Source organism: Gekko japonicus, unplaced genomic scaffold, assembly GCF_001447785.1.
Source record: "Gekko japonicus isolate JY-2015 unplaced genomic scaffold, Gekko_japonicus_V1.1 scaffold15, whole genome shotgun sequence".
Lineage (NCBI taxonomy): Eukaryota > Metazoa > Chordata > Lepidosauria > Squamata > Gekkonidae > Gekko > Gekko japonicus.
This window is the reverse complement of record NW_015165830.1, coordinates 2,840,570-2,859,924: the sequence shown is the minus strand read 5'-3', so window position 1 is coordinate 2,859,924 and position 19,355 is coordinate 2,840,570.

Genomic DNA, 19,355 nt, shown 5'->3' with positions numbered 1-19,355 from the left:
AGAATTACAACTGCTCTCCAGATGGCAGAAAATGGTGGACTCTGTGGCAGTCAGGGCTTCAGAGCACAGAAGAGGCTGCAGGTGTGTGTGGGGGGGATGGAAAGATGAAGAGGGGGTAAATAAAGGTAGGTTGATAATTGGCTGAGAAGGAGATAGGGTTGCCAACCCCAGGTGGGAAATTCCTGGAGAATTGAGGGATGGAACCTGGAGCTTTGAGGAGGGGTGGTACAATGCCATAGACTCCACCCTCCCAACCAGCCATTCCCTTCTGGGGAACCACTGTTGCCAATGTCAGGAGAGGGGTGGAAATCACTCAGAATTGCAACTGATCTCCAGGAAGGAGGGGGGAGGAGATGCAAAAGTGAAATCAGAGGGGCAGATAATGGCAGGTTGATGCTTGGCTGGGAAGGAGATAGGGTTGTCAACTCCAGGTTGGGAAATTCATGGAGATTTGAGGAGTGGAGCCTGGAGAGGGTGAGGTTTGAGGAGGGGTGAGACCTCAGACAGGTACAATGCCATAGACTCCACCCTCCAAACCAGCCATTTCTTCCTGGGTAACAATTGTTGTCAATCTCCAGGTGAGGGCTGGAGACAACTGAAAATAACAACTGCTCTTCAGGTAGCAGAGATCAGTTCCTCTGGAGAAAATGGTGGACTCTGTGTTATTATACCCTGCTGAGGTCACCACAGCACATTGACGCTGAGTGCCCAAGGCCTTGGCACTCTCCCAGGGCCTCTTTCTAGAGCTCATTGTATTTATTTCCACTACAGGCCTTATTCCTAGTAATATTTATGTAGCACATTTTTGAGAGTACAAAGCAGTCACATTTTCAAAGCAATCTTTACCACAACCCTGTAAATCAGGCCAATACTATAATAATTACAGGTAGGGCATCAAAAAGGGTAGAGATTGCCTATGGTACCCAATATAATTTTATCCCTCATAGCCTATTCAATCTGACCACAATATATATATCCCCAAAGCTTTTTACAACAAAAAACATAAACAACACTTTAAAAAAAAAATCCCTCAACAATGTTTAAAGAAACAAAAAACTCCCATGTGAGGTGAGATTTGAATTTGGGGGTTTGTTGTCAGGAATCACAGTGCTATCCTAAGCTGAGTTACACAGGATAGCACTGTCAAGGTCCTGTAGTTCTTGAACTGCACAACCCTTTTCAAGGCCAAGCCTATAGCGGCATTCAATGTACATGCATTTTGCTATAAAAGACCTGCAATCTGTTACCTTTCTCCATCTTCCTCTGAGCAGCTCTGGTTACTACTGAGCTCTCTCACACAAATAAAGGAATTGGGTCGCTGCTCAAAATGCTAAGTCTCATGTGAAGTGCTTTTCGAGTGCATTAAGGGAAAGCAAAGAATCCAAGATGGGAAATGAGATTCTCTAGCTAATCCCTTTCCGAACAGCAGGTGCCAAAAGATCCTTTTTGATAAACCCCTTCGTCATTTCAAATACCTTACAGTCTGAAATTCTGAAATATGGTAGTATGTTAAGTCCCAAAGGATAAGAGGGTTTTTTTTCAGGGGGGAAGGGGTGGGGAGAGAGAAGGCTTTTCTCTCTTCCTTGGTAGCCAATAAAATATTCACAAAGATGAGGTGCAAAATTCCTTTCTGAATTCAAAGACATTTCTCCTGGCTGCCTCTCCTTGATTCCTGGAATATCCCCTCAGAAAGCCCTGAACCCAGCCAGCTGGCAACCCGCACTGCAAAATGCTCACTTCTCCCTTCACCACTCGCTTCCAGATTGCAGCAGTCACTTGTTCAGGCTGGGAATGGTGCGTTTGGCCTAGGTATCACAGCCTGCTTCCAAGTGGAGCCTCAGAAAATCCAATAGATAACAAGGCATCAGAAAGGTTTGCAGACAATAAAGGAGATATTTATTTTCTGTCAATGGACCATTCCTGTTGTTGGGAATGCCTTCTCACTGTTGCCCAGATTGAGAGTAAACTGTGTGAAATGAAGCCACTTCCTAATCTTGCTACAGTAAAAATGGCTTGAATGCCAATGCAGCAAGATTGCGAACTCTCCCGTTGTTATGAGAGAGAGCTGCTCTTTTCATGGATGGTCCTGCTGAAAAACATAATATTGGCCCGGTCACATGGGCCAGATATCGCCGGGGGGGGGGAGGCGTGGCTGTTTGCCCCGGAGCGAACTACTGCGCGGCAGCGGGATCAAATGTCCCGCTGACTTCCCGTGGTTGGGGGGAGGTGATGGGGAGGTGCCGATCATACCTCACTCCTGCGGCGCGGCAAGGAAGCGGATCGGCTGGGGTTTTTTTTCTTTTAACCCAAGTATTCGCATGCTCCGTTGGGTGCTTGTGCGCATCCGTGGAGACTTGGGGGGGGGAGCCTTTTCGTGATGGGACATGGGCGGGCGCCGGATGCCACTGGAAATGTGATCAGACGCCTGCCCTTGCCCCGCGGTTTCCGGAAACTAGTACCTCCGAGGTACTAGTTTTTTACCCTGCATCTTCGACGGGAAGCCTCGGGTGTGCCACAGGAGCGCTACACTTCCCAGATGTGGCGGTGAGATCGCGCCCGGAAAATCCACCTATCTTCCATTCCTCTAGTGTGCCTAATGCTCCGTGTGACCGGGGCCATTGTTAAGTGGTCTCACTACCCCAAGATATGAGTCAGAGTCCAAGGCTGAAACTCTAAGAATTATGTAAAATACCATGAACTTTGAAGTGTGAATATTTTTGAGGCTGTGAAGAAATGCATTTTTTCCTGGGAGGTTTGAAATGAGCAAAACCTCCAGTTTGCATTTTTAAAGTCCCCACCCCCCAGGCCCAAGAACAGGTAAGAAGAGGAAAGTCAGTCCAATTGCTTTCCAGCTTACCTGTATGCATATGCTAATAGCTCTAGCAGGAGAGATTATGAGATAGTCAAGCTTCCCCTTACCCTTCTTCAAGCAGGGAACAGAGATTTGGAGGGATAAAATGCTAGAGTGTCTCCAGAAAGATTGCTGGAGATCTCCAGGAAAAGCCTCTGACCTGGCCTGATTTGGTCAGGGGGTGGGGAAAAGAGGGGTGATAAAAACTCCTTGCAGCAAGAAGGAGGTCTCTTTTCCTTGGTTGCTAAGTCCAGGAGCAGACAGACCTCTCCACTGGGAAGGCAGCTACTGACCATGTGCTCACCTAGTGAGCTGGAACAAGCTTTAAGGTAATAGAACGCTGTAAAGATCTAGAACTCCAAACTAAAGAGCCTGTCCTATATTTTAATATCTGATAGGATATGTATAGAGAAAGGGACAGAGGATTTACATTTTACCTATTTCTTTTGTATTCCTTGCTCAAACTGGTGCTGTGCTAAAAGTATGCTTATGAACATTTTCTTTTTTTAATAACTTAAGTTTTTAAATAAACTTTAATACCTTTATAACTTAAGATGCTGGCAGTGTACCACATAGACATCCACTGTCTCAGACACATTATTTTAAAAAGAGTGCCAGGGGGAAGGCAGGCAGTTGGCAAGTGGCTGTTCCTCCAGGGGCACACAAGGCAATAAACTGTCCCCATGGTGACAAGGCACTGGGCAGCAGGAGACACTGAGGCAAGGCCTCAGAACTTGAAAGGAAGGCTGGGAGCCCTGACCTTCCAGTGGGCAATTCCTTACAATGGTCAGGTGGTGGCGGCGGGTTACCAGAGAGAGAAAGAAAAGCCTCTCCAGGGGTTGGGAAAAACCTTGGAAAGCAGGGTGGAATAGGACCTGCAGGCCACAGCAGGCCTGTTCTGCCCCAGAGGCCTTAGATGTACAGATGCATTTTATTTCTCTATTAATCTTTTGTAGTATAGAAACATAATTATGTCCAGAAAGCCCACATCAGTTCTCAATTGCATTGTCATGTTATTATTTGGGCTGTACAATCCTGTTGATAAAGCAAGGAAAACCGGCTATGTGTTCATTGTGCACACGCGCGCATGCACACACGCACACACACAAACCTGCCTTATACTGAATCAGACCATCAGTCAATCAAGGTCAGTATTGTCTACTCCAACAGGCTGCAGCTCTCCAGGATCTCAGGCAGAGGTCTTTTACATCACCTGCTGCCTGGTCCTTTCAACTGGAAATGCCGGGGATTGAAACTGGGCCTTCTGCATGTAAAGCAGATGCTCTAAGTACTCCCTGCTCCACATCAGCCAAGGGACTACTACACTCAGAGATTATTGTGTTACCTATGCTGTAATGTCATGTAGCATCTGGACTTCTCAAATACCCAAATACTGCTGCATTACTCCCATTTTATCACAACATCTGGCCAATCCAAGCACAAACATAAAACTGAATGATTGCATCAAAAGCTTAGCAAGGTGCCACAATGGTCAAACTGCCAGGACTGTCTCTGTGCCTCCTGATTACACATTAGATTAGCCTCTCAAAAACATGTAACCATGTTCCTTCTATAACCCAGGTGCTGGAACAAAGGGCAAGTTCAAGGCTTAGAGCAGAGGTTCCCAAACTTATTTGGCCTACCGCCCCCTTTGCAGGAAAAAAATTACTCAGCGCCCCCCGGGACATCTACCTTCAAGGTGGACAAAAAGATGCCGTTTGTGGATCTGCACCTGGGTCGTTCTAGCCTGCCTGGATTGTTCCAGTGCCCCAAGGGGGCAGTACTTGGAGAGAAAATGACTAGGCCTCATGCTCCACACCCTACCAAGTCCCCCTCCCCATCCTTAGGTACACACAGTCCTCTCAATATGCAAATTGAGTAGGATCATTGCTCCACCCAGCAGCCTATATTCTCAAAGATTTACACTCCTCTTCTGCCTCCTGTTTAGGACTGTTGTACTATTTGTACATGGAATGTGGTAAAAGCTATGTGTATATTGTCCTGAGGAGCTGCGGTGGCTCAAGTGGTTAAGACGCTGAACTGCAGGCTGTGGAAGGTCGGTAGTTCAGCAGTTCGAGACCCGGGTGTGCCGCATGACGGAGTGAGCTCCCATCTCTAGTTCCAGCTCCTGCCGACCTAGCAGTTCGAAAGCAAGAAATTGCAAGTAGATAAATAGGTACCACTTCGGTGGGAAGGTAACAGCGTTCCGGGCGCCTTGGTGTTTAGTCATGCCGGCCACATGACCACGGAAACGTCTTCGGACACCGCTGGCTCTTCGGCTTGGAAACGGAGATGAGCACCGCAACCCTAGAGTCGGATTCGACTGGCTTTCGAGCAAGGGAACCTTTACCTTTACCTTTTTATATTGTCCTGACCCAGGCTACCCTGATCTCATCATATCTCAGAAGCTAAGCAGAGTCAACCCTGGTTTGTACTTGGATGTCAGACCACCAAGGAAGTCCAAGGTTGCTACAGAGAGGCAGGCAATGTTGGAGGGAACCACGGCATGAGCTCAGATTTTCCTCAGGGAGCGTGTAGTTTTGAGGTTTTGGTTCTGCCTCAGTAAAAGAGCAGACAGAAGGGTAGCTCTGCCAGGTAGCATGGCAGAGTGGCTTAACTCTACCTCTGGGTCTATATGTTCATCTGACTCTTCTCGGTCTTCAGAATGACAGATTCTGGTTGCCTTATACGGAGTGGGAGGTGATCTTGTTCTCCTACTGGCTGCGATCACACGCACAATTAGCCCTGCCATAGGCACAAATACTGGTGGATTTAAAGGGTGCCATCAGACAATGACATCTGGGAAGTGTCCCGCACCCATCGACAACCTGTTTTGCTCTGCCGCAGAAGCAGAGTAAAAAAACACCGGGGAAAATCCAGTAGTAAACGGGTTGCGACAGGCCACAGATGGAGTTTCCCATGTCTGATAGCTCCAGTGCACTCTCATGTCGTTGTTTCCCCCCCCCTTCTCAGTATGCGCATGATTGCAAACTCCATAGGGAGCCCTCAGTGCGAAGATGCGATTCATCGATTCCTCGTTTTTTAAGCACATTGCAAACAAACAGCAAAAAAAAAAAGCCTGACTCACCCATGGTTGCTGATCACGCAGTGGCGGGCTGTGCCCACAACTTCCAAGGACTGTGTGATCGCGCAACTGCGGGACAAATTCCTCCAGAGGAAATAGCCTCGCTCCCCCCCCCCCGTGCGCGTGCATTATCTTGTGCCTGTGACCGCACCCTTTGTTGTCTGTCTTCTCCCATAGTTCACCTAGTGATTTATTTAAAACTGAAATAGGTGACCGGGTAGCGGTGAGCGAATACAGGTATGTGCCCTCCCTTTAACAGTCCTTGGGTGAAAGGTTAAGTCCTTTCGGCCCATGGGCCTCCCTCGGACTGAACTCAGGTTCAAAGAAGAATAAAGAAAGAAGTACTATGATTGGTTTTCAGCCTGTGTATTTTGTTTTAATTTTGTGGTTATGTTGAAAAGTTTTGCTTAAAATACTTTTTAATTAACTCAGGTTAATACTGAGAAGATAGAAGAACTGAAGAGAGAGAAGAAAGAAAAGAAGCTCTTATTGTAGATTATTAAAGCAATTCAAATGTATGTGTACATCTATCAAAAAACAAAAGAAGAAACTGTGATGTGAGAAGTATAGTACTAGCTAAAATTGTAATATTTATTTGTAATTCAGTTCTTCAATAAAACAAAATGCAAAAAAAACCCACCTCTACCTCTGGGAGAGAACCAATTACCCAATTGTTACGCCTGTCTCTGGTAATGACCGGACCTTGTACCATTTAGTCTGACTTTTGGGAAAGGGCAGGCTGGTATGGGTGGTATCCTGTGTGTATGAGAGGATCCAACTTAGTAACTAGCAAGTAAAAGTGTGTTTGTACCTAAAAATATTAAAGAGAATTCAGACCACACTTTAAAGCCATAACTAACTTAAATTTATGTGTAGGGGTGGGCATGAATCAGCTCATGAAGTAAAGTTTATCAGGAATTTTGGCTGGGTCATGGTTCGTGAAGTGATGTTCATGGAAGGGTGACCAGCACCAACATTTCACAAACTTTGGTGCTGTCTGTGGGGGTTCATGAATTGATACATTTCCAGACAGACTGTTTCTGCTCAATCAAACAGTTTACAAAACGCCAAAGCAACAGAGGGGGCAGAATTCTCCAGTCTTGGAAACACCAATAGGAACTCTCCAAAGCTTAACAGGCACTGCTGGCTGCCGGTAATAGAGTTCCCATTCTGCCCTATGGGATCAGGAAGCTATATATCAGCTCCGCAACCTCTCCTCTGTTGGCTGTTTGCAGTTAGACAGAGAGACAGGAAACTTGTTACAAGCTTTCCAGACAGACTGTTTCTGCTCAATCAAACAGTTTACAAAACGCCAAAGCAACAGAGGGGGCAGAATTCTCCAGTCTTGGAAACACCAATAGGAACTCTCCAAAGCTTAACAGGCACTGCTGGCTGCCGGTAATAGAGTTCCCATTCTGCCCTATGGGATCAGGAAGCTATATATCAGCTCCGCAACCTCTCCTCTGTTGGCTGTTTGCAGTTAGACAGAGAGACAGGAAACTTGTTACAAGCTGACTAGCAGAGTACATTCATTTATTCCCTCCGGATTGTGAACTCCTCTTCCCTGCTGGGGTTTGGATGTTAGTGGATTCAGGGCTCTGAACCACCCCATCCTTCTGCTCACACCAAGCAGAGTGGCTTAGCTACTGGGTGCCTCAGCTGAGGACCCACATTTTGATTGTGAACTCCTCTCCCTTGCTGGGGTTTGGGCGTTAGGTGGACTCAGGGATCTAAGCCACCTTGTCTCTCTGCTCACACAGAGTGGTGGGGCTAAGCTACTGGGTGCCTTGGCTAAGAACCCCTGCTAGGGTTCGGCTATTAGGTGGACTCAAGGATCGGAGTCACCCCATCTCTCTGCTCACACTGAGTCCCTTGACTGAGGACTCACATTTTGTACCCTCCTGATTGTGAACTGAGGTTTGGGTATTAGGCAGACTCAGGGCTCATGGCTACACAAGAGAGGTCAGGCCAGATGACAGCCTTGCATGACCAGTACTCCAGGGGATCAGTGGTACTCCCTCACCATCACCTCTGCTGAATCCTCCACCATTGCACTTAACAGGAGAGAAGGTGCTGACCTCACTATCCTATCTAATTGTCTTTTTGCTGCCCTCTGCAGGGTCTTTTTCTATTCTTTGTACACCAGACATTACCTTTTCCAGACATTACATTGGGGGTTTCCTTCTGAACACCCCAGTCAAGGAGAAGGAAAGGCAGCCTTAGCTTAAGCTATCTTTTCTCCCCACAGCAATTTCATTTGCTTTGCTCCAGTTTGATGTAGTGGTTAAGGGTGCAGACTCTAATCTGGGAGAACCGAGTTTGATTCCCCACTCCCCCGCATGCAGCTGCTGGTGTGACCTTGGGTCAGTCACAAGTTGGCCCAGAGCTGTTCTCTCAAGAGCAGTCTTTGAAAGAGCTCTCTCAGCCCTGTCTACCTCACAGGGTGTCTGTTGTGGGGAGGGGGAGGGAAAGGAGATTGTAAACCACTCTGAGACTCTGTGTGAAGAGCAGGGTATAAATCCAATCTCTTCCTCCTCCTCCTCCTTCTATCTGCAGTGGGGAAAACATGGATTTCTGCCAACAGGATTACATGAGCCCCCAAAGACTCCCTCCCTCACCTCACCACAATCCAGTCCAAACATTGTAGAAGAAAAACACATGACTTTCTGAGCTCCATGAACCCCTGGGGTGGCCAGAGTCCCTTGGAGTTTTGTTCCACATTTTCCTCTTCTGGGATGCCCTGCCTTCCTCCTGTTGCAGGCAAGAGAAGAGAGCAGTTCAAGAGGCCAAGGATAGGAAGGAAGGGACCAAGTACAACAGAAGCTCCAGGTTGCAATTGGCATCCCAAGCCAGTTTAACTTTTCCATGAGAATGTATGAGGAGTTTGGGGGGGGCATTGGGCAACACAGCATAATGTAGTCACAATACAGTATTAAAAACCTTAGAGTCCTATTTTCTTCATGAACCTGGCCGTGCAAGACTGTCCTGGTAAAATGGCTCTGCTCAAATTGCACGAACTCCATGCAGGATTGTTTCTTTTAATGGATTACAGTAGTTTATGTCATCCTAAACATTGTACATTCCTGATCTGCTCTTAAGAAAATGTGATATTTCACAATTAAAGCTCATGATCATTATTAAAGCAGGGGGAGGGAAAGCATTGTGGCTTTCAGTGCATGGTGCGATGACCAATAAGAACATAAGAACATAAGAGAAGCCAATGTTGGATCAGGCCAATGGCCCATCCAGTCCAACACTCTGTATCACACAGTGGCCAGAAATACCAAGTGTCATCAGGAGGTCCATCAGTGGGGCCAGGACACTAGAAGCCCTCCCACTGTTGCCCCCGCCCAGCACCAAGAATACCTTGTGGCTAATAGCCACTGATGGACCTCTGCTCCATATGTTTATCCAGTTCCCTCTTGAAGCTGTCCATGCTTGTAGCAGCCGCCACCTCCTGTGGCAGTGAATTCCATGTGTTAATCACTCTTTGGGTGAAGAAGTACTTCCTTCTATCTGTTCTAACCCGACCAATGATAACCATGGGGAAAAACTGCCTCAGCAATGAAGAAAATTTAGGATTGGGAATAAAACTGGGGAGGTGGGGTTCAAGCTTTTAAAATAAATGGTAGAAGGGCATATCTTTAATGACCCACAAATAACTGGACTGAGCTTCAGAGGGAAAACAAGCCAGTTTCTAACCAAAGAGGATCCAGCCTGGGAACCTCATGTCATGTTCTGGATTGAAACAATCTGGAGTTCAAAACAGCAGAACCAGAGGAGCCAAATCAAAACTTCATAAGCAAGCTTTGGAACCAAGATGACCATAATGAACACATGGAGCTGCCTTATAGTCAATCAGACCCATGCACTGCAGGCCTAAGGACACTTTTCTGGGAGCAAGCCCCACTGAGCAGACTTCAGTAGGATTCACAGTAGACCTATCTAGGATTGCTCTCTTGGTCTATCAAGAGAGTAGTGTTGTCTGCTCCAGAGTCTCATGTGGAGGTTGTTCACGTCAGTTACTACCCAATCCTTTTACATGGAGATGCCGGGGACTGAACCTGGGACCTTCTGAATTTAAAGTAAACGTTCTAACACTGTGCCACAGCCCCTCCTTTATGGATGGCAGTGAAAAAGTACTCTAGGGCTATGATGCTTTAATAAGGAACATGTGAGCATTCTTTGTGGTTGTGATATTCTAGATTAAGGAAAAAATCCATTAAAATACATTCTGGCATTTCCAGAATGGATAACCACAGGTGTACTCATACGTGAGCCACGTGAATTACTGATTCTGTACAAACACAGACAAAGTCCAATTTGTGGATTATCTACGTATAAATATGTTTTATATTGAGTCAGGCGATTACTGTTTGGCCTTCTATTGTCTGCTGTGAGTGGCAGGGGTTCACTAAAGTCCCAGCAGGGCTCTTCCCCACTCCTGACGCATAAGATCTAGTAACTGGGGAGGCCAGCGCTTGGACCTGTGCCTTCAGACCTTGCAGTCTGCCACAAGGCGGAGGCCCTTCTCCTAACTATGTATTCAATTATGCATTCTGCAGAGAGTATGCCTTGGGAGTTCCCATTAACACCCTGGCCTAATGATGTCGCTTTTTGACCCTCTCAATCTGCATTAGCCCAATTGGTGACAAAGACTGCATAGCAAGTCCATAATCAGCTAACTGTTTAATAAGTCTGCAAGAGCAAGACTAATCATTCATTTCTAACCACACTTAGACAGAAACACAGGATGGATGCAGATCCTCTGGAAGCACAACGATCAGTTCAATGTGACAAATAAAGCACATTTTCATAGTTCTCCGGCTTTCAGACTAAGTATGCACTCTTGAGCAGTGTTACTTTGCACCCCCGGGGGGGGGGGGGGGGGGGAACGTTCACTGATGCCAAGAGACTAACAGAGTAATACCCTTTTAAGTCCACTGAAGTCAGTGGGCTGAGAAGGCTGTAAATCTGTTAGGATTGCACTATTAGATGGGCATAGCTTTGTTTAGGATTTTACTGAATGTCTGCCATCCTATGCTTAAACTTATTTCTGAGCAAACCTACACTGACCTACAATACTCTGCTCTTCCCAAGACTCATATTACCACATCCATGCTTCTCTCATTCATTCACGCATCTGAATGTTTCCCCTTCTACTTTGGCTACTAACCATTTACAGGAGACTTGTTATAAGGAGCCTATGGAGGACAGTAGACCCATAACAGATCCCTCTGACTGTTTGCTCACATAAAAACGTTGATAAGTAATCTGAATCTATCCCACAAGGAGTTCCCTTGAACTCCCCTTGCAAACAGTGCAGCTACCACAGAAGCAAGAGAATGCCAAGTTTCTTTATTCAAGAGCCATGCAATGGTTGGGACATTCCAGCGCCAACCCCAGCCTTGCTGATGAAACAGACTGCACCATTAAGCCCCAGGCAGGAATGAGCCAGATCTCTGGCTGTGGTTTGATCCTCTTGTCACAAAGCAAAACTAACAAGGGAGTGAGTAGTGCCCAGAGAACAAGGCTGTTCCTTTCAGGTCTAGAAGCACCATTATCTAATTTACTGCTGGGAACAGCAGAAGGGTCAGAAGAAGGGATAACTAAATCTATCCATCACTGTCACAGCACAGCCAGCTCTTCTGCTGCACAGAATCATACCTTCCTTGTTCCCAGGGACCTTTCTGTCCTGTGCAAAAGCTTCTCAGGTACTGCTTTGGCTACAAGCCCAGTACCTGCTGATACTAGCTGAGTTCAAAGTGCTGGCAGGATTACAAGCTGGCAGTGCCCCAACTGGACAGCCACACCAGACACCACACCAAAACCAAATTGTGGCTGCCTCACCCCAAATTTCTAATGTATTGGATGGCAGAAACATTCACTACTCTGGGTAAAACTGAAATGTTGTATGTAAGTCATTTCCCTGGGTCCTACTTTAACCTGAGGGATTTGTTTTTTGTGGCAGCAGTTCTTCAGCAACTACCACCAGTCTGTAAAGCAGTCCTGAATAGCATTGGGTGCTTTGTTCCAGAAGGGATAAGACCATTCTGGTTTTGCTTAGAACAAGACATTGTTTTTCATTGTATCCTACCACTCTTCTTAACAAAATTTGAATCCTTCCTTCAGCCTAAGGAGACTTCCTCTAACTTCTGTGGCTCTGAGAGCAATCCTAAACAGGTTTACTTGGGAGTAAATCTAATTTCTTCAATAGGGCTTACTTCCAAATAGTGTTCTTAGGAGCACAGCCTCTTCCTACTTAAATTGGAGGAATGCTCCTTAGTCTGGAGAGGAACCTCCTCTGGTTAAAGGTTGGATACCTGCTACTATCTGACAGTTGCTACCCAAAGAGGCAGTCTCCAATTAGCAGGGGGGGGGGTTTAGCATAGAAGACTGTGCGAGGGGGCAACCGGAACTGAGAAACCAACATTTATGGGGATCGTACCTGTGAGAACTTTCAAATAACCAGGCAATTTGTTCAAATTGAAGAGTCTTTTTATTAACAAAGAAAATGAGAAAAAGGTTCATTAAGCAAAACACACAACATTCAAGAGCTAAGACGAAAGACAGGGGGGAGTGGGAAATAGCAGTTTAGGGATCAGGTGTTATTTACCAGTCCTGGCAAGGTCCAAAGAAGCAGCAGATCTTGACAGAAACTACCAGCATTTTATTCCATGAAGGAGAGGAGAAGTCCACAAGTGGGGATGTATGTGGTCAGTACCAAGAATATACAACATTCAAGAGCTAACTGGAAAGGCAGGGAAGAGTGGGGAATAACGTTTAGGAATCTGATTATATTTACCAGTCCTGGAGTGGTCCACGGAAGCAGCAGATCTGGAGAGAAATGACCAGCATTTTGTTCTGTGAAAAAAAAGAGAAGCCCACAAGTGGGGGAGTATGTGGTTGGTACCAAGAACATGCAACACAGTGCACAGGTTTTTGGAGCCAAACCTTATAGGAAAATTGTAACCTGAGGCTATGGGAAGGCATGTGTCCTTTCTGGTAGGAAACCTTTAGAGAATAATGGTGATGACTGCTTTACTGGGATGAAACAAAGGTTTGGGCCGGGCTTGATTGCCATTAATGGCCCCGTTAATGACCCAGGAAGGCTTGACTGGACAAGTGACATTGAGATAAAGTGATTAAGTTGCACTTAGGTGATAGCAAAGAGGAAAAAGTGATCTTACATATGCAAGAGAGGGTTTGAGAATAATTGATTGCTTGAGTTGCTGATGAAGTCATCTGGGGATGTTTTGCATAGTAATCCATTTAATTAAGTTATGCAGGCCTTTAGGATGGGGAAAAGACATCTGTTCTGACCACTTCCTGATCTCATCAAAGCATATTTCTCTTACTTTTCCATCGAGCTATGTGACTCGTATCCATGTTTGAACAGTGCCCTGGCCTGCCCAGGCCCTGGTAGTGCTTGACCCAGGATGCTCTGAGTTTGAGGAGAGATCCAGCTGCTAATACAGTAACCCAGAGCACATCAGCACTAAGCCTGATGCCAAAACTGTATGTGGATTGAAATTTGCCTTGTTTAGTTCCTGCTGTGATAGTACAGTACAGGGTTTACTACCTTGGGCAGTCATTTTGCCTCAAATACAGAGCAGTGACCATGTGGGCTTTGCTACCTAAGCAGTTACAGCTTGTTATTCAAAGAGAAAATGCTGTAGCTGGAGGTAAGCAGCCTAGATAAGTTTCTTGTTTACAATGATAGTTAAGGTGGGCCACTTTTGCAAAGCTTGAAAACATCCTAAAATAGCCTTCCTTTCACTACTGAATGTGACATTCAGGGGTCCCCATTTCCTCCCTGGCTCCTTTCACTTGGCACAGGCAAAGAGAGGCTGACTCTTGGCAACTCCTCTGAACCTGACATAGGAAAATTAAACGAAGCAGGAGTGCTCTGCTGAAGGGCAGATCCCACTCAACAGTGGAAAGTGAGAGTGTTGAATAATTCAGCTTCTGCTGCCCTGACTCGGCAATGGGGAGCAGTGAGAGAAAGCAGCAAATGCTGCTCTGCTTAAGAGAAAAGCATCTTGGCTTCACAACCCAGCCTGTTCTGGCTCTATTTCGGGGTTTCTGGTTGGAATGGCTCCTTTGCAAGCAGTGGGGAGCTGGCAGCTTATGTGGGCCTCAAAAGCATTTAAGAGAATTGCTTGTCCAAATGCGGAACAACTTGGCTTTTCATTTCAGTGAATTATCGTGTTACTCTGAAAATGCCATAACCATTCCTGACCATATAGTGGGACTCCCTGACATTGAGACGTTTAAACAGACGAAAGGAAGTGCAAAAGTGTAGCTGTTCAGTTTCCAGTTAGTGATATTATTTGCAGTGTAATCCAAAGCAGAGTTACACCCTCTTAAGGGCCCATCTAAAAGTGACATGTTCCCTGTAAGCTGAGTTAGTGTGAGCTAGCTCACAGTTTTTTAGCCTCCGGCTCACCCATTTTTGTCTTAGCTCAGGAAGGATGGCTCCAGAGCAAGCTAATTTATGCAGCAGCCAAATCGCTTGCTCACAACTTTAATGCCGGTAGCTCACAAACTAGAATTTTTGCTCACAAGACTCCACAGCTTAGAGGGAACATTGGAAGTGCCACTGTTTTAAAAAGTGAGTTCCCAGCTAGAAACTCCTTTAAATTTTGCTGTGGGAGTCCAATTCTGGGCCACCATGACACAGAGCAAAGAGAGGATTCTTCCCCAAAACAGCACAAGGAGGCATGATTTACCTGCACACCTACACACCCAGTTTCCAGCTGGGAGCACTTGGGGGGGGGGTGGAGACTGGGGAAACAATATTGTGCAATGCTGTGACATCATTTCCCCCTCCCAGTTTGGCTCCTTCTGCTCCACTGAGGGCAAGGGCAGGAGCAGTGCGGGCGGGAGGTTGACTACCTTTGACTTCAATGGACTTTAAAGGGTGTTAGCTCTACTTACTTACACCTGAACTGTTACCATCTCTTCATGGTATCCCTGCTTGTCCTAAGTGCTGGTACTACTCAGCAGCTATGACCTTGTAGTAGCAGCACCCACACCCTAAGGAGGAGTGTGGCCTTTAAGTTCATAAGTGCAGGTTAGATTTCTCTAAAATGATATGGATTCAAATGTAGAAAACATGAACAAATGTATTTCCTAATTTTTTTTTACAGTTGCAATATATATTTACAACACATTATGGGGATTTTTGGCACATTCTCGATGTTGTGGGATAAGAAACGTATGGACAGTGGGGAAAAGGCATGCCATGCCTATGGAACCAGGGGAGTGAGAAGGAGGCAGTGCGGTGACTAGCTAATAGAAACAGGGCATACATACAAGTTAAAAATGTGTTGTCTTTACCAAAACTTGAAGCAGAGAATCTCAGGGTGTGGTCACACGGCACGTTTACTGCGGTTTGTTCCCGCTGTCTATTTGATCGGGGTTGTTGATTAGTGGGTTGGGATGATCAGACATCCCTCCCCAAACTGCTTTCATCACGCAACAAGGCTTCATGGACCATCCAGATAGCCACACTGCCCAAACAGTGGCGCAGCATGAGAATTTCCCCCAATTTTCTTTGCACAGGCACATAGGCACATAGGCAAATCACCGCTCCCGTTTGGATGCACTGTAATCCCTCTGCCATCCTCAGCACAGCGGAGAATCACTCCTCTGTTGGCTACATCCAGAAGACATTAGTGTGCCCATCATGATCGTTGTGATCTGGTGATCGGTGGAATATGGATCCTCAGGCCATTCTTTGGACCGTTCTTTTGATAGGCATCAGGACACTCATCCTGATCCTGCAACAACAAGAAGAGAAAAATTGCCCTTATCGAGAGGAAGAGGGCTCTTTTGTGGCGCCGCTACTGGCCTTGATGTAGAGCAAGCATGCAGAAGTACATGTCCAGAAGATCACAACTGAGGTCCCTATTCATTAATCTTGTGGAGACTGCAGGCTCTTGCTGCTTATACAATGAGTGCTCCCCTGACTACACCATTTTCTGAATTTGCATGTGATGAATGACTTTGCAGCATTGGGTTTCCCACACTGCACTGGAGCTCTGAACAGATGCCATATTCAGAGTCACGCCGCCAGCTGACGCCACCATGGCTTGGATTGTGTTTTCCTTGCCTCTTTCATCCCAGCTCCCCCTCCTTCTCCCCCCTCCCGGTATGTGCTCCTGGTTTCTTCCCGTTATGGCTCCTGTGGCCTTGGAGCTATGCTCAGCCGCGCCGCTTTTTCCCGCTGAGAGCGAGGGCTGTTTTCTTTTGAGCGTGCTTGCTTGCCCCTGCTTATTGGTCTACGCCTGTCAGGGGGACCTGTATGAACTGGGTATAATACTCTGTATTCCCGTCTAACCCCCCCATTCCTGACACAAAGTGTGTCATATGATGACCTGAGTACCTCTCTCAATAAACTGCACCTCTCTTAAGGACGGTTGTTGAGTGTGATTGACTTGGGACTCTGACACGCGCCTTGGTACGCCAATCCGGAGAGTACATTAGCAGGAAGGGCTTCCTCTCAATGCTTCTACAGGGAATAGTGGATCACCAAGGCAGGTTCATTAACGTTCATATGGGACACAACAGGAAGAGTCATGACGCCTACGTGTTCCATAGCTCAAACTTGTGCAGAGGCATGGATGAGGGGGGTCTTTGTGCCAAGGAAACCCTACCATCACTCTGGCAGATGCAGCCTACACCCTTAGAAAATGGCTGATCACTCCTTACACAGGAGCCCTGTCTCCAGAACAGACAGCCTTCAACAAGACGCATAGTCAGGCACGTAATGTTTGGAGCGCGCCTTTGGAAGGTTGAAGGCCAGGTGGCACTGCCTATCGTGATTCCCGTTATAACTGCATGCACTATTTTGCATAACATATGTGAGGAGCGTGGCCATGGAATGATTCCACAGGACGAGGGCATGCCTCCAGTGGCTCTTCGTGGTTCAAATGAACCACCACGGATGGCTGAAGACAGGCACCTCCGAGAGGGAAAGGCTGTGTGATTGGCGCTAACACAGTGGCTGCTCAGAAGGCATCATTGTCATTGAATGACCTTATCCATGGTTAGGCATGATGTCTTCCTCATTTGGGGCGTTAGAACACTTGTGAGTACTTAAATGCAGTGTACATTCAGTTTTTGGCTAATGAACATTTATGCACGTTTTGTTGTTGTTCAAATAAATTTTCTTGTTACTTGGAACCAGAAGGTAATTTGTTTCCTATCCCCACATCCTCCCTGCCCAACTGCCCATGGGTCACATCTTATGCCTTGATGGTTCCCCCTTCACAGCCACTGGATAAAACAGTCACATAGCATTTTCCTGTGGCTTTCAACAGGTTGTTTGTGTATAGTAATGCTATTATTCTAAAAAGCTCCTTTAGAGTGTGATGACCTCACTCTGTAGATGGGGTGCTAATTTTTCCTTAAAGGTGTATTCAACATGCAACAAGGCCAATATTGTGCATCTACAAAATCTTCAAAAAAACAACAACCTCATACCACAACCAACTGCACACAGTGTTACCCTGCTCATGTCAAAGGGGTGTCAAAAATGGTTGACCACTAATTCAAAGGGTGGGCACCCTTCTAGCTGTCAAACACGTTGGTTTTGGACTAACAGCAACCACAGGGTTCTTCTGTCTACAAGCAGCTTGAAACAATACTGTGGGCTTCATCACTGTGTGTGAGTCTTTTTGTTAAAAAAAAATTCAGGATTGTGGAAAGGTGATTGAAGTGTTGAAGCGGAAGATATGATGGGCAGGGACATTCACTTTGCTGTGGGTTGGAAAGGGCCTTTGGTTGCCTAGTACAGGTGCAGAGGAACTTCCCTCCGGCATCATGTTACAAAAAAAGAAGCCTTGCCATACTGAAAGCACCATCTAGCTAACAGGCTGGACTGCTTAACTTGGTCAGTTTGGTGGGCTGAACATGCAAGGGCATCCTCTCGGGGGGGGGCATCCAACTACAGAATCCTTTTCGAAAGACCTTCTGCTCCACATCTGCAGTACTTCCCCACACTGGAGATGGCGTCAGCGGGTAGGGGCTCTATGTGCCTTGTGGACCAAATGTGATTATATGCATGCTGCAGACCTGTGTTTTGGGGTGGGGGGAAGCAGAAACTCAAGGGTAAATTAAACCTGCATTACTCTTCTGTTCTGTCTCATCAGTGTGCACTAACATAGGGAAGGTGATGTGGCTGGTTGGTACAGCATCAGCTTCGCATATAGCATGACTACAGTACTCCATGAACCTGTAAAGCTCGTCTAACTCTGGTCAGGTGCTGACAAGTTTGACAGACCTAAGGCATGACCTGAGTCACTTGCAGTTGTTTAACTATGGATAGGGACCATGCCTCAGCAGAGTGCAAGCTTCGCATAAAACAGGCACCCCACAGATTGCCCAGTATCTCCAATTAAAAAACCCAGGTAATATTTCGCAAAAGAAGTCAATGCAGAGTCAACTGAAATTGAGAGAGAAAAAGGTCTGATTGGCCATAGGGGAGCTCTGTGTGTTCAGTGCCCTATGGGAGCAGACATGTATTCTTTATTCTCGTACTGTGTTTACTAAAAATTGGTTGCCTGTGCATATCTACCCTGATATTCCTTTGCTGTCATGTGGATCAATGCTGAACTGCCACAACGAAATCCTACAATGGCCGTGAACTATGTTAATTGAACTCCGGGTGCTCCCAATGGCTGCATGATCCACACGTCTAAAAGGTTTCCTAGCTGTGAACTTCATTGCCAGACATTTTTCCCACTCTCAGTACAGGTGTTTGGGTGTGTGTGGTTCCTTTGCTTGCAATGGGTGAAGGATGAGTTATGACTCCTTTACTTGGCCCCTAACATTTTTTCAAGAAAAGCAGACATATTGGGTAAAGTCTTGTTTCTGACCAATAAAATCTACTTCTGATAAGGTCCAAAGAATGTTCCAACCCCAGGTGCCAAAAACCTTTGCGTTAACCTCCCTTAGCAAGAGTCCATCATATCCTGGATAGGATCCAGGTTTTTCTGTGACAGCCCATTTTGAGACTAGAGAATCTAATTTGTGAGCAGGGTAATCAGATTCCCTTTCATAGAGTCCTCAACTACCAAAAAAAAATACTGATCTAATTTTATCTTCCGTAGACTACTGCATCCTAATCCCGCCCCAAAATAGGACCTTGTGTGTTAAACAAGTAAATCAGTGAAAACTGGAACTATAGCATTAGTCAGGAAATAGATCAGTCATGGAAAAGCCTCAGTACACGTATACAATCTATCCCCAAAAGGCCCCAAAGGGTTAAAAAAAATTGAAATCATAAGGAATACCGATATACTCTGGGGCTGCTGGGGGGGGGGGACCAAGGAGAGGAATCAAACTTAATGGAGGATGTGGAGATGAACTTATTTTTTTGGGGGGGGGGTTTTACAGGACTGGGGGGGGGGG